This window comes from Hyperolius riggenbachi, chromosome 6 (assembly GCF_040937935.1).
Source record: "Hyperolius riggenbachi isolate aHypRig1 chromosome 6, aHypRig1.pri, whole genome shotgun sequence".
Classification (NCBI taxonomy): domain Eukaryota; kingdom Metazoa; phylum Chordata; class Amphibia; order Anura; family Hyperoliidae; genus Hyperolius; species Hyperolius riggenbachi.
In genome coordinates, this window is record NC_090651.1 from 341,681,848 (window position 1) to 341,698,202 (window position 16,355).

The following is a 16,355-nucleotide window of genomic DNA, read 5'->3' on the forward strand; positions in this document are numbered from 1 at the left end:
AGCACCAAGCGTGATACCCAGCCTCCTTATCCAAGCTGTCTCTTTCTTTAATAATGCTGTCTCCCTATTACCACCTCTCCAGTCAAGGAGGATAGAATCAATAGCTGTCACCTTAAGTAGAGATGGCCTGAACCTCTAATATTCGGTTTGCGAACCACATTCGCGAACCTCCACAACCGTCCGCGAACATGCAAACTTCCGCAAACCACAATAGACTTCAAAGGGGAGGCAAACTTTGAAAACTATAAACATTTATGCTGGCCACAAAAGTGATGGAAAAGATGTTTCAAGGGGCAGTGGCGTTCCTACAATAGGGCGCAGGGGGGCGTGGCGCACCGGGTGCTTGACAGCCAGGGGGTGTCACTACGACCCCCCTGGTAGACAAAGCAGGGACCACTGGGCAGCGCTAGAAGTAGGGGTGACAGGCAGCAGCGGGGAGGGCGGGAAATATCCCCCCCTCCCTCACCTGGGTCCCCTCCTTCAGCGCTCGTTACCTTAAAAATGCAGCTGGCAGGGGGGGTGAGTGGGCAGGCAGGCGGGCAGGAAGAGAACAACTCACCTCACGTCTGCGTTCCAGTCGCTGGAACGCTGCATTGCCATCACGTGCCCCATCTTCAATGCCGCCCACAGCATCACCACCAGTCAGGCCAGCATTTACTTCAGCCAGCCAGCCCAGCCACAGCATCACCGCCCAGCCAAGCACAGCCCAGCATTACCACCAGCTAGGCCACAGCATCACTGCCAGCCAGGCCTTTCAGCCCACATATCATCCCCAATTTAGCCAAAAACAGTATTGCCAGCCAGGCACAACAGCCATGAGAGGAGAATTCAGAAGCCAGGTGAGAGGTGTCTACCATATTAAGGGGGCATTCTGCCCATTTATGTGAAATGCTGTCTATTTATGTGCCTCATGACTGCTGAATTTGTCTTGTTGGTGGCCTCATGATTGCTGAATTTGTCTTGTTGGGGGCTTCATGATTGCTAACTGCGAGACTATGGGAAAAGCTGAATCATCATCATATGAGACAATAGCATTAAGCCTACTTGTCTAGCTTTTTAAAACAGAAAATTAAAACTGGGGGTTCTAAAAAAAATACATTTTTCAGGAGTAGGATGGATGAGTTGTTTGTCTTCACAGTTTATTTTCAACTTGGATTTTCCATAATGTTCATGCATGAGTTAAAATGTCTGTACTTAGATTAAATTGCTGTTGACACTTTGCGATAGATAAGTGACTTTTGGGATGTAGTTTGGGCACTCGGCCTCCAAAAGGTTCACCACCACTGTCCTAATCTAATGTCCCACCATTGCTAAATTCATGTAAAGTTGTCTCCACCTGTGACCACACCAACATTTTGGTCCAAGACCACACCCATTTTTCACATTTTTTGCACAACGTAGCCCCATTTTGCGGTGCGCTAAGCACGCCGCACATCGTCTCCACCATTGCAGGGGGGGGGGGGTCTGTGCATAAATAGCACCGGGTGCCAAATATCCTAGGTACGCCACTGTCAAGGGGTCTAACATCTGAGTTTTTGCATAAATGAGTGGGATACATGCCAAAAGTCCCGAGGAAAAATCTGGATTTGACGCAAAAACAGCGTTTTAAGGGCAAAAATCACATTGCATGCTAAATTGGAGGCCTAAAGTGCTTTAAAACATCTCTCATGTGTATACCTCAATCAGGGAGTGTAATTAGTGTACTGCTTCACACTGACACACCAAACTCACTGTGTAACTCACCGCAAACAGTTGTTTGTGTAGTGACGGCCGTGCTGGACTGGTGCGCACCATGGTCAGAGTTAAGGCGATGGCGGGTTTTAAGCCCATATGGTCGGGCTGAGGTAGCTTAATGACTGAACAAGAGTGAATGAGTGTCCAGCTGAACGAATTTGGTCTGTCCACAATGAAGCAACAACCTTATTATCTATCTTATTGGGTCAGGTGTGCCCTCCAACCCCAACACACCCATATAGCCGGCGGTCATTGCTTCATTGTGATACGCAAGCCCCTTCTCTGTGGCAAGGTAATGATCACAAAGGGGAATTGGCACATGTACATGCCTTTTGTTTTGTTGCTGCAGTGCAGCCAGAAAAATTAGGCAGGCATGTACACGCACCAGAAAAATTATTATAGCGGCCGCTGCTAGCTAGCTGTAGGTAGATTAGGGATTATAGTTATTATTACTAGTAGTTGTACTTGTGTACTAGTTTAGTTAATTTTTACTGTTAGTCTGTGAGTTGATTTAGTGACGCAACTTCAGTACTGTGTTTAGCAGGCAGGCCAGCATCTGATTCTGCCTGACTGTATTGATTGTGTTTGTGTGTGTGACAGCCAGTTTTTATTGCCACTCTCTGTTACACTAGTTATCAACTACTGCAGACTACACTAGTACTAAGTACTAGGGATTATAATTAGTAGTTGTGTTGTGTACTCGTTTTTGTACTGATACTGTCTGCTAGTCCGTCAGTTGATTTAGTGCCGCCCACAGCTGCACATCTCCAGTGCTGCTGTTCGTCTGAGCAAGTGCTTTTCAACTGTTTAACACAGCGTTTTGCTTTATATTCACTTCCTAAACACATATATTATATTGATTTATTGATAGATAGTCATTTGATTGTTTTTAGTTTTCAGTCAGTAGCTAGTGTATACTGTGTACTGTGCTAGGCTAGTGTTAGGTCTGTGTGCAGGCTAGGGCCTGCTAGCCTAGGTAGCCTTAGCTTACTAGCTGTAGGTAGGTTAGGGATTATAGTTATTATTACTAGTATTTGTACTTGTGTACTAAGTTAATTATTTTTTACTGTTAGTCTGTGAGTTGATTTAGTGACACAGTTTCAGTACTGTGTTTAGCAGGCAGGTCAGCATCTGATTCTGCCTGACTGTATTGATTGTGTTTGTGTGTGACAGCCAGCTTTTACTGTTACTCTCTGATAACTGTCACACTAGTTATCGACTACTGTAGACTACACTACTAAGTACCAGGGCCGGCGCTACCATAGAGGCAAAAGGGGCAATTGCCCCAGGGCCCCAGAGCTGGTAGGGGCTCCCAGTGGCTACAATTTTTTTTTCTAAATTATGTGGGGTCCCCCCTCCTGAAACTTTTTAACCCCTTGTCCCCCATGCAGGCTGGGGTAGCCAGAATGTGGAGCTCTGACCGATTGGGGCTTCACACCCTGATATACCAGCTGCAAAAAAGGTCCCTTAATGCAGATTTTTGTTCCGGGGTATCTGTTGGGGGGGGGGGCCCAGGTTTATTTTGCCCTGGGACCCCATTGTTGCTTAAACCGGCCCTGCTAAGTACTAGGGATTATAGTTAGTAGTTGTGTTGTGTACTAGTTTAGTTAATTTGTACTATGCGCTGCTGCCATGCACCACTAGCTATTACGCAACTACAATAGCTACATTTTTTGTTACAAAAAAAATATTCTGAGGTGTCTGGGTTGAATATTGTGCTGTCCCAGTTGTGTATTAGACACAATGTGGGCTTCACGACTGATGTCTGGAACCTCCTGCTGTTGGTGTTTATTTACAGCCGTGGTACCAACGCTAAGTGCCATGGCCTACTACATTGTATGCTGCCACACGTCACTCCTCCTCCTCCTGCTGCTGCTACTTTAACCTCCTGCAGTCTGTGCTCCCACCGCCAGGGTCCACAGAATTATGCGCTGCTGTCTTTCTGTGCTCCCACCGCCGGGGTCCACAGAGTTATGCGCCACTAGCTATTATGCCACTACAATAGCTATATATTGTTGTATAAAAATAAAACTAAAAATCTGAGGTGTCTGGGTTGAAAACTGTGCTGTCCCAGTTGTGTATTGCACAACCATAGAAAAGAAGTCTTCATTCAGAGGCAAAATAAATAATATATCACACCCTGTATCCAAATATGGTGCAAAAAATGTATCCTTTTATTAAGAACTTTCCAAAACATCAACAATTAAAAACAATTAAAACCACCTTCTTAAACTGAATGTAATCGGCAATCTCTCAAACAGCTGGGAGAGTGCTGAAGTCATATTGATATAAATATACATAACACCATTATATATATACACCATATAAATATGCATAACACCATAAATATACATAACACCATTATGTATATTTATATCAATATGACTTCAGCACTATCCCAGCTGTTTAAAAGATTGCCGATTACATTCGGTTTAAGAAGGTGGTTTTAATTGTTTTTAATTGTTGATGTTTTGGAAAGTTCATAATAAAAGGATACATTTTTTGCACCATGTTTGGATACAGGGTGCGATATATTATTTATTTTGTCACTGAATGAAGACTTCTTTCCTATGGTTGTGCAATTTGTTCAGTCTTTATGAGATGCGTTATCATGTGCATTGTTTCAGCTCTATCAGTAGTAGTACCAGTTGTGTACGATGTGGGATTCACGACTGCTGTCTGGAACCTCCTGCTGTATGGTGTTTATTACAGCCGTGGTACCAACGCTAAGTGTCACGGCCTACTACATTGCCTGCTGCCACACGTCACTCCTCCTCCTCCTGTTGTATATAATCTCCTGTTGTCTGTGTTTCCACCGCCAGGGTCCACAGAATTATGCGCTGCTGCCATGCGCCACTAGCTATTACGCCACTACAATAGCTACATTTTTTGAAAATAAATAAATACATTCTGAGGTGTCTGGGTTAAAAACTGTGCTGTCCCAGTTGTGTATTGGACATGATGTGAGCTTCACGACTGCTGTCTGGAACCTCCTGCTGTATGGTGTTTATTACAGCTGTGTTACCAACGCTAAGTGCCATGGCCTACTACATTGTATGCTGCCACATGTCACTCCTTCTCCTCCTCCTCCTGCTGCTACTTTAACCTCCTGCTGTCTGTGCTCCCACCGCTAGGGTCCACAGAGTTATGCGCTGCTGCTATGCGTCAAACAGCATCTGGAATACTGTATATTAAAACACTTCTAACTGGCGTATTAATTCAAATCCCTCGAGCTAACACAATCCAGTCTTTTTATCAACTTAAGTTTGTTGTGGAATAACACCTTATCCCTATCACCCCCTCTTTTTAAAGAGAACCCGAGGTGGGGTTCTGACAATGCTATCCGCATACAGAGGCTGGGTCTGCCTATACAGCCCAGCCTCTGTTGCTATCCAGAACTCGCCTAAGCCCCCCCCCCCCCCTGCACTCTGCTATCCCCCATAAATCACAGCCGCACTGTGCGGGCTGTGTTTACCTCTGTAGTATCAGTCTCGGCGCTGCATAGCTCCGATCCCCGCCCGCGTCCCTTCCCTCCAATCAGCGGGGAGGGAAGGGACGCAGGCGGGGACCAGAGCTATGGAGGAGGAGGGGGAGCTGCGAGACTGACAGTAAATAGGTAAACACAGCCCGCTACAACACGCTGCGTGTTGACAGCGTGGCTGTGATTTATGGGGGATAGCAGAGGGGGGGGGGCTTAGGGGGGATCTGGATAGCAACAGAGGCTGAGCAGTATAGGCAGACCCAGCCTCTGTATGCGGATAGCATTGTCAGAACCCCACCTCGGGTTCTCTTTAAGGAACAGACTGTATCCAATACAATGCATGTCAGTTATGCTACTGTGCGGCCAGGCTGAGGAAAATTATATGCTCTATTGTGCAGATGCGAGCTGTCTGGAAAGCCGATACTGTTTCTGTGTACAGCCAACAAGCCCCTTTCAGCAGACATTTAGTGGTGCCAGCAGTGGATCACCTCTGCTGAGGAGGACGGGGGAAGCCTCTTTAGGATCCAGAGGCTTCCCCCTCCCAAGGTAATTACCCACTGGGGCACTTTTTTCCATTCAGGTACACTTTAAAGTCATTACAGCGCAAAAATTTTATTTGAATGTGGAACATAGAGAACAGAATTTGCAAAGAATATGAAACATTAGGCCAAGGAAGCACAGCCTGAGAGTATATGGATGTGATAATAGGTGTCTGTTCAGTGCACTAGCAGAAGCCTAGGCATAGAAGCAGCAGGATGAGATGAAGCCAGCACTGCGATTAGGGTTGTTATTCAAAAGGTAATGGTAAACACTTACAGTCAGCATGGGTCAGATGCAATGCGGAAGAGAACTCTCTCCATTGCGGTGAACAAGCGCCAGCGGCGCGAAACGGATGTCCGCAGGGGACATAGACCTGGCGCCCACTCTTCCGCATTGCATCTGACCCATGCTGACTGTAAGTGTTTACCATTATCTTTTGAATAAACAACCCTAATCGCAGGGCTGGCTTCATCTCATCTCTCCCCTCCATATTAGACTGTTCTCTGTTATACAGCCTGTGCATGCTTTTTAAGGGACCCACATTCCAACAGTCTAGAGCTAAGTGGAGTCGAGTCCAGTCTCCTGCTGCAACTTTGAAGAGTGCTGGAATTTCACTTTCCTTGTTTTGAATAGAAGTAGCAGGAAGCTGCATTGCTAGCTTCCATCATAAATTAGATAAAATCATGAATGCATGCCACTGGCAAAGGTGTATAGAAGATGCAGAAAGCACTACAGGCTGAGGCCTGAAGGGCAAGGGCAATAGTCCAGAGAAACCTAATCTGCACTTTTTTTTATACAAGTCCTCATGGTTTTCCCTGGTACTCCCCTCTTCTCCCTCCCCTCTTCCCTCCCTTTTCCATTCACCTGTCCTTCACCATGATATGCCTTAATTGATCTATGCATTGCCTTTACTGTGCACATAAGTGTGTCCCCAGTTTGTATTTCTGTCAACCTTGTTGAGTGTTTTGCTGACTGTTTTGGTACCTTCTTACGCTGAAATTTTGCAATGATATGCGCATAATTGTGTTTTTACATTTACATGCTTCTATCAAGGCAACGTGAATGGCATGGTTAGTGGTAGGATGTGTTTTGCACATCTGCAAGCCACCCACCAATGGCGAGCCCCTGTGTGGACCTCTGGTATACCTTCTCACATGATGGACGTATAGAGGCGGATGATTGGTAATTGATGGTTCAGAAAGATCTCAGTACGGAACAAACAGTTTTTTGGGTAAAGCAATGGATATAGTACTTTAAAGTAACTATTTTACATTTGAGAGACAAGTTTTTGTCCAGTCGAGAGGTACGGCAATGGGCTCTAACATGGCCCCCGCCTACACTAATCTACAGGGAGTGCAGAATTATTAGGCAAATGAGTATTTTGATCACATCATCCTCTTTATGCATGTTGTCTTACTCCAAGCTGTATAGGCTCGAAAGCCTACTACCAATTAAGCATATTAGGTGATGTGCATCTCTGTAATGGGAAGGGGTGTGGTCTAATGACATCAACATCCTATATCAGGTGTGCATAATTATTAGGCAACTTCCTTTCCTTGGGTCAAAATGGGTCAAAAGAAGGACTTGACAGGCTCAGAAAAGTCAAAAATAGTGCGATATCTTGCAGAGGGATGCAGCACTCTTAAAATTGCAAAGCTTCTGAAGCGTGATCATCAAACAATCAAGCGTTTCATTTTAAATAGTCAACAGGGTCGCAAGAAGCATGTAGAAAAACCAAGGCGCAAAATAACTGCCCATGAATTGAGAAAAGTCAAGCGTGCAGCTGCCAAGATGCCACTTGCCACCAGTTTGGCCATATTTCAGAGCTGCAACATCACTGGAGTGCCCAAGGTGTGCAATACTCAGAGACATGGCCAAGGTAAGAAAGGCTGAAAGACGACCACCACTGAACAAGACACACAAGCTGAAACATCATGACTGGGCCAAGAAATATCTCAAGGCTGATTTTTCTAAGGTTTTATGGACTGATGAAATGAAAGTGAGTCTTTAATGGGCCAGATGGATGGGCCCCTGGCTGGATTGGTAAATGGCAGAGAGCTCCAGTCCGACTCAGACGCCAGCAAGGTGGAGGTGGAGTACTGGTTTGGTACTCACACCCTGATGAAACGTCCAATTGGGACGTGAAACGCGTCGGTGGGCGGAGCTGACGCGGCTGCGTGCACTGCAGCATTCATCCACACACGTGGGGCACGGAATTCCGGGCTGGCGTTCTCCGTGAGAGAGAGCTGTGGCATGGCGAAGCTGACAGCACAACGCTCCCAAGCCTATTAATAGGACTCTGTTATACGGACCAGCGGAAGTCTCTTGGATGAGATACCACCACTTGATATGAGTGAGATCTACCCTTGTTTGCTTTGATCAAGCGGCTGTTTATTCAAGTTCCTGTGATATTATGATGAACTGAACCATTTGGAGGAATCAAAGTCAATATAAAGGGGGCCCCCCATATCTAATATTTGGGCACATGTATGTGTGTTGTATGAATGCATGAATGCGCGGACGCAAGGATAAGTGCAGCAAAATTGATGTTTCTGGCCAGATACAGTTTTGTCTTCATGCTTAACATATTGAATTGTTGCAATTTGAAACGCAGTCAGCGTCATATATGTCATCCACAGTTATTGTTTTTATGGGGTCCAATTGGGGAACTTACTGAACTGTGGCAAATTTGTCTGAGGATTGGTGTCTTTTAACATTTTGATACAATAAACGTGACTTGGTATACTTTATGAGGCTATGTGACCAATTTAAATTTGTTTAGTATATGGAGTACTGGTTTGGGCTGGTATCATCAAAGATGAGCTTGTGGGGCCTTTTCGGGTTGAGGATGGAGTCAAGCTCAACTCCCAGTCCTACTGCCAGTTTCTGGAAGACACCTTCTTCAAGCAGTGGTACAGGAAAAAGTCTGCATCCTTCAAGAAAAACATGATTTTCATGCAGGACAATGCTCCATCACACGCGTCCAAGTACTCCACAGCGTGGCTGGCAAGAAAGGGTATAAAAGAAGAAAAACTAATGACATGGCCTCCTTGTTCACCTGATCTGAACCCCATTGAGAACCTGTGGTCCATCATAAAATGTGAGATTTACAAGGAGGGAAAACAGTACACCTCTCTGAACAGTGTCTGGGAGGCTGTGGTTGCTGCTGCATGCAATGTTGATGGTGAACAGATCAAAACACTGACATAATCCATGGATGGCAGGCTTTTTAGTGTCCTTGCAAAGAAAGGTGGCTATATTGGTCACTGATTTGTTTTTGTTTTGTTTTTGAATGTCAGAAATGTATATTTGTGAATGTTGAGATGTTATATTGGTTTCACTGGTAAAAATAAATAATTGAAGTGGGTATAGATTTGTTTTTTGTTAAGTTGCCTAATAATTATGCACAGTAATAGTCACCTGCACAAACAGATACCCCACTAAAATAGCTAAAACTAAAAACAAACTAAAAACTACTTTCAAAAATAATCAGCTTTGATATTAATGAGTTTTTTGGGTTCATTGAGAACATGGTTGTTGTTCAATAATAAAATTATTCCTCAAAAATACAACTTGCCTAATAATTCTGCACTCCCTGTATACATGGCCCTCTATGAAAAGGCCTTTTTTTAATACCAACATGCATTTCCTACAACATTCAGTACGCTGCTGGAGAAATATTGATGACATGTTTTGCATTGGGAGGTGGCAATGTGAGTCTTTGGATATATCTTTATCTGAAGTCCATATACAGTACCCACAAAGCCACTATACATACTATTGTCACCAAAATTGCTACAAATGTTAAAGGGAATAATGGTAACAAGTAAAAAAAATAAAAAAGACCTTTGTAGTTTTTAAAATAATTGATTTTGAAAATGCAAAGAAACATGGTTTTTAACCTCTTGAGGACCACAGGCTTACACTCCCCTAGTGACCAGACCATTTTTTACAATTCAGCACACTGCAGATTTAACAGTGTGCTGCACGGCTGCCACCTCCCAATGCAAAACATGTCATCAATATTTCTCCAGCAGCGTACTGAATGTTGTAGGAAATGCATGTTTGTATTAAAAAAGGCCTTTTCATAGAAGGCCATGTATAGATTAGTGTAGGCGGGGGCCATGTTAGAGCCCATTGCCGTGCCTCTCAACTGGACAAAAAATTGTCTCTCAAATGTAAAATAGTTACTTTAAAGTACTATCTCCATTGCTTGTAAAAAACTTAGCACAAAATGAATCTTGCCTCTTTTTCTTGCCATCAACAGAGCTTTCTGTTGCTGTCATCTGATTGCTGCTGCAATAAGTATTTTTTTTATTTTTTATTTTATTTTATTTTATTTTTTTTACTATAAAAATCTGTGTTTTCTTTTTACTTTATTCCTCTCTAGTCTCCACCCGACAGCCAATTCCTGTGATCGTTTTTCGAAGGGGGTAGGAGGCGCCCGTATAGTATATTCGGGGTTTCCTTTATACAAAGAGACTCCGCTTGGTGAATGGTTAAGAGCGTTTATTTAGCACAATAGACAACGCGTTTCGCGGTCCAAGCCGCTTCCTCAGGTCAATTACAGGTGCTTTTAAAACAAATAAATGAAATCAATAAAAACAATAAAACATAGTAAAACAAATTTACACTAAACACCTTCGAAAAACAATCCTGTATCACCCCATGCGTGGGGTTCTTCACGACTAACAAGGAGTGAAGCCTTTTTTTCAAGGAGCAGCGACCGACTATTACAAAGACCGAGTGGGGACGGGACTTCCCTACACGCCTGTACAAGTGGTTGCCTTCAAGCAACCTACACTTGTGAGTATATTTACTCTTACTCTTAATTTTTTATTCCTTTATCTGAAGGTAATACACCAAAAGGGCTCCTGGTACCCCTGCGGTTTTTTTCTTTTCTCTTCTCCATAACTGACCAATTCCTGTGATCGCCTCTCATAGGCACCAGCCTACGAGAGATGATCATTTGTGAGCCTCTCTTGGGGACAGTTCAGTGACAGAGTTGTCCCCTGTACAGCATTGCTGTAGATCACAGCGCTGTACAAATTAATCAGTGGGTCTTTCTTCAGTTTAGAGACTGCCAGCTTTGATCGCAGCTGGCAGGCTATTTGTGGCGGTTTCCTCCATCCCCCTGTAGGGAACTCACACCCGTGTGAGCAATCATTTCCTGCTAATCTCGCTCATCGCAAGATGACGCAATTCTGTGTTAGGCGGTCCTGGGGAGTCACTCTGCAGCCGCAATCTTGTGTTAGGCAGTCGCAGAGTGGTTGAAATGTCATTTTTCATCGTTTAAAAACATTTTTCCTTTGCATATTTACATTTTTTTAAAAATTTAAAGTTATTTTTTTTTTGTTCCCTTTATTCCCCTTAACATATGTAGAAAGTTGGCAATAATGGTGCATGTAGTGACTCGGTAAATACCAGTTTCAGTAATTACCAATCAGAAATGGCAGTTACGAATCGTAATTAGAAAGTCATAATCAATTGGAATTACAAATGCTGATTACGGGTGTACACAAAGTTGCACATGGAATTTTGATTATGAGTCTGTAATTATGAGTGACTTCAAGTAACTAAGGAAATGTACTTTCGGACCAATAACAGTGTCCTAGCAGAGTCCCTAGCAACCAATAGGAATGAGCTGAGCTTGTGCCCACCCCTCCCCCTATAGTGTGTGATTGTCAATTAGCTAGGTTGTTATTTAAGGTGGGTGGCCACACACCATACAATGTTTTGAATATCTGTTCAATTCAAGAATTGCAATCAGTTTTTCTAACACTTCAAAAATATGACCAATGTACCACACACATACAGTGGAATTGAAAGTTTGGGCAACATTGTTAATCATCATGATTTTCCTGTATAAACCGTTGGTTGTTTTTGCAATAAAAAATGTCAGTTAAACATTTCATATAGGAGACACACACAGTGATATTTGAGAAGTGAAATGAAGTTTATTGGATTTACAGAAAGTGCGCAATAATTGTTTGAATAAAATTAGGCAGGTGCATACATTTGGGCACTTTTGGGCACTTTAAGACTTTAAAGAGACACTGAAGCGAAAAAAATATATATGATATAGTGAATTGGTTGTGTACTATGAATAATTACTAGAAGATTAGCAGCAAAGAAAATATTCTCATACTTTTATTTTCAGGTATATAGTGTTTTTTCTAACATTGCATCATTCTATAAAATGTGCAGATTACACAACACTCAGCATTCAAAATGAGTCTTTCAGAGCAGTCTGTGAAGTAATGACCTCTCCTCTAGCAGAGAAAAAGTAAACAGTTCACTTACAGTTGAGATAATAAAAGTCAGATAACAGCCCTCTCCAGGACTAACTTAGTCGGAGAGCTTAATGGCTTGTTTGCATAGAGATAACAACTGGAGTTTCTTAACTCTTCCTCTACTGGAAACAATTAGACTGATGTATCTGATCTTAATGTTTTATTTCTTAGCTGTGCTACACATACAAATCATAATATCATAATTTTTTTTTTCGCTTCAGTGTCTCTTTAAGGTGTCCACACAGGATACAATAAAATGAACACGATACAATAAAATGATCTGATTTTGCAGCAATTCGATAAATGTGATTGGATCTCCCGAAAAAATGTAAAGCTTTTATTTCCATTCAACTAAAAAATACGATCGCACTTCCTGCTTTTTTTTACGATTTTTATTGAATGCTGGAAATTTGTCTTCAATTTTTGTGTGTTAGATTGCCAATATATTAATATACACACCCTAGCAATTTTCACTGAGTTTCCAATCATTTATATCATAATTGAGGAAAAATGTAATATGTGTATGGTGCATTGGTCATATTTTTGAAATGTTGCAATCAGTCAGAAAAATTGATTGCAGTTCTTAAATTGAACAGATATTTAAAAAAAATTGGTATGGTGTGTGGCCACCTTTAGACTAGTGCTGCAGAGTGATAGATGTTTAGGGACAGTGATTTAGCTGTACTAGTGCTTGCCTAGTGTAGGGGTTTAGGGTAGCCAGGAATTTGTGAAGGTTACAGCATTAGTGTCAGAACATTGAAGATATAGTACAGTATCATTTTGTGCAGCTTTTATTTAAACACTAGTAGTCAGTGTCAGTGTCACACAGTTACTGTCACTGAGAATCAGCATGTGAGTCATTCCAATCCATAGTCAGTACAGTTTATTTTTGAGTGACTTATTGTGAGCTAGACTACTCAGAGTTGCGCTATGTTTAATAGCGTAGCGCTGACTGGTGACCAAGGCTCTGCCTAACACTAACAGGCGCATCCCGTAACTAAACGGAATGCTGGCCCATGCCATGTGCTCCCACCTCCTGCCATACTCCCTTGTGGAGGAGAGGAGTGTCATGCTCAAGCTGCTGCAGCACGGGATCCCGGAGTGGCGCATCCCCCGCCATCACTTCTTTTCCAGTGCAGCGATTCCAGCACTGCACAAGTTTGTAGTGCAGAAATTACACTTGATCACTCCATGGATGACCGGGTCCATCTCATTATGGACTCATGAACAGTGCTGCTCATCCAGATTCCGGATATCCGGGTAACCCGGATATCCAACCTTTTTTCAGCTATCCGATTCGGATTCAGATTTCCACAGAAATCCGCATAGCTATCTGCGGATAGTTGGCTGGCAATGCAGATATCCACGGATATCCACAGAAATCCAACTATTGAGATACTGTATGACGTCCAGGACGTCATTGAGCCAATCAGAGGGCTCCCAGCAGAAGCCCTAGCAACCAATCACAGAGGGGAACCCTGGCCAGCCCCACCTGACTTCATTGAGCCAATCAGAGGACTCCGAGCCTAAGCCCTGGCACCCAATCACAGAAAGGAACCCTGGCCAGGACCCCCTGCATAATAAGGAGGGCTGCCATGTTGAGAAATATTGTCTTTGTTTGCGAATGCTCATTGAGAGACATGCTCCAGTGCTGCTGGCCTAGCAAGTGCTGTACACAGTGATAAACCTAAAGTTGTTCAGTGATTAACCCCTTCACTATCACTACACTATTGTTATATTGTTAATTAGCTTGATTTCATTGTGTGACAGTCAGAGTGTGTGCTGCTGCAGCTGCTATGTGTCTGTGTGTGTGCTGTGCACAGACCAGGCCAGCTGCTGTCTGCTGGCCAGCTGTTAGCCTTAGCTAGCTACGGTATAGGTTAGGTTAGGGATTAGGGATTGCTGTGTTATTGTGTAGTTAGTACTGTAATACTGCAGTCAGTGCTAGTAGTTGTTAGAGAAGTAGTACTACTGTGTTAGCTTACTACAGAACTGCTGTGCTGCTGAGCAGTGCCAGTGTGACAGTTAGTGTCTTCTCCTCTGCTGTCTGACTGTCACTCGGCACGTGGCACTTGGCCCTTGTCACTTGGCACGTGGCCCTTGGCACTTAGCACGTGGCACTTGGCACAAGGCACTTGGCACTTTCACGTGGCCCTTGGCACTTTGCACGTGGCAGGTGGCACATGTCATGTGTCAAGTGGCATGTGCAAAGTGCCATGTGCAAAGTGGCATGTGCAAAGTGCCACGTGCAAAGCGCCACATGCCACATGCAAAGTGCCACGTACTAAGTGCCACGTTTAAAGTGCCACGTGAAAAGTGCCACGTGGCACATGCAAAGTGCCACGTGGCATATGCAAATTGCCATGTGGCACGTGCAAAGTGCCACATGCAAAGTGCCACGTGCAAAGTGCCATGTGCAAAGTGCCACGTGCAAAGTGCCACATGGCACGTGCAAAGTGCCACGTGCAAAGTGCCACTTGCCACATGCAAAGTGCCATGTGTCACCTGCAAAGTGCCACGTGCAAAGTGCCATGTGTGAAGTGCAACGTGCAAAGTGCAAAGTGCCACGTGCAAAGTGCCACGTGCAAAGTGCCACGTGCAAAGTGCCACGTGCCAAGTGCAAAGTGCCACGTGCCAAGTGTAAAGTGCCACGTGCCAAGTGCCACGTGCCAAGTGCCATGTGCCAAGTGCCAAATGCCACATGCCAAGTGCCACGTGCCATTGCCAAGTGCCACATCCGGCATGCTCCTGGCAGACGTTACACCTGCTGCTGTTGCATTGCCCTGCTCCTGCTGCCTTTGCTGCTCTCACCACCAGAGTGCTACAGGCCACTGCTGCTGTGCTGATACCACCTATATTTAACCAAAACTCAATTGCTGCATAATTTTTTGGAGGTGTCTGGGCTGAAAACCACCATGTCCCAGTTGTGCGGTTGGACACAATGTGGGCTGCACGACCGCTGTCTGGAACCTAGTCCTGACTCCTGATGTTATTTGACAACCATTTTTTTTTTTTGGGGGGGGGGGGATTTTAAGTCTCCACATCATCAATTAGTGTTTACCTTTAAAAAATAATGATGCTACATGCCTCATTTACCCTAAAAAAAGTGTTTAAAGCAATTTAAAGGCCACTTCCGTTTTTTGTATCCAGATATCCGAATTTGCCCGGATACCCCGGATACTGAGGTCGGATATTCGATTCGGATTGGAAAATTCTTAACTCGGATATCCGACCCGGATCGTGTATCTGGGTATCTGGATCCAATCCGGATTTTGAAAAGGGGTATCCGAGCAGCGCTGCTCATGAAGAAGCCGGTACGTACAGGACTGTTACCTGTCCTTCACCTGCCACTGGGTCACCCTGGTGGAAGGGGGGATGATGCCTCAGCAGCAGAAAGTGGTGGAACAGCAGTTCCAGCCCAGCTGGTGGTGCAAGCCCACGGGTTCAGGGGAAATCCTCTGTCCTCTGATCCCTTTCTCCTGCAAGCAAGGGCTGACCCCCTAGCAAACATTCCTACCTCAGCAGCAGCATGAAACAGTGGTTTCCGCGCACCTACTCTGGGATGGATGATGTGCTGAGATGGGCACGTAGACTCATGCCCCATTTCCGCCACTCTCCTACTGCTAGTGAATTGAAATGTAATGGATACTGTTTTCATAGTTACAGACAGTAGTGCATAGTACTTATGCAATGTAATACTGTTATGTTGTGTATGTTTATGGATGTTTTTGCATCTGCACGTTACATTTGTTTTAATTTGGCATCTATGTAGTTATTGTCTTGGTTCTGATGAAGCTGACAGTAAACAATATGAAGACTGCTTTTGTTAGAATTTACACATATGATGATACTTTTATAAGCCCCAGCTACCTAGGGGAACATTTGCATATGGTCTTGCTTTCTATAATGGAGTTGTGATGAATAGCGGAAAAGCCGCCGCATGTTCTGAAAGTGAAGTGGCTGATTCCGCGTCTGATGCGGCGGTTTGTCCGCGTCAGCATGCGTCTGGGTTGTCTGGAACTGGTAGTGCACATGGGAGGAATGGCGTGGGGGCTGCCGCGTGTTCTGAGGGTAAGGTGGCGGATTCCACGTCCAGTGCGGCGGTTTCCCCGCAGCAACATGTGTCTGGGCTGTCTGGACCTAGTAGTGCACACAGATGGAGAGCTACGCGCGCGCGCGCGCGCTGCAAGACAAACTTTATACCAATAGGAGGAAGATCAGCTGATCAGGGCGGTCAGCTGATCCCTGCTCAGTCAGTGATCGGTTGATGGGAGCTGGGCGGCGCTGTGGAGCGCTTTACTATATTT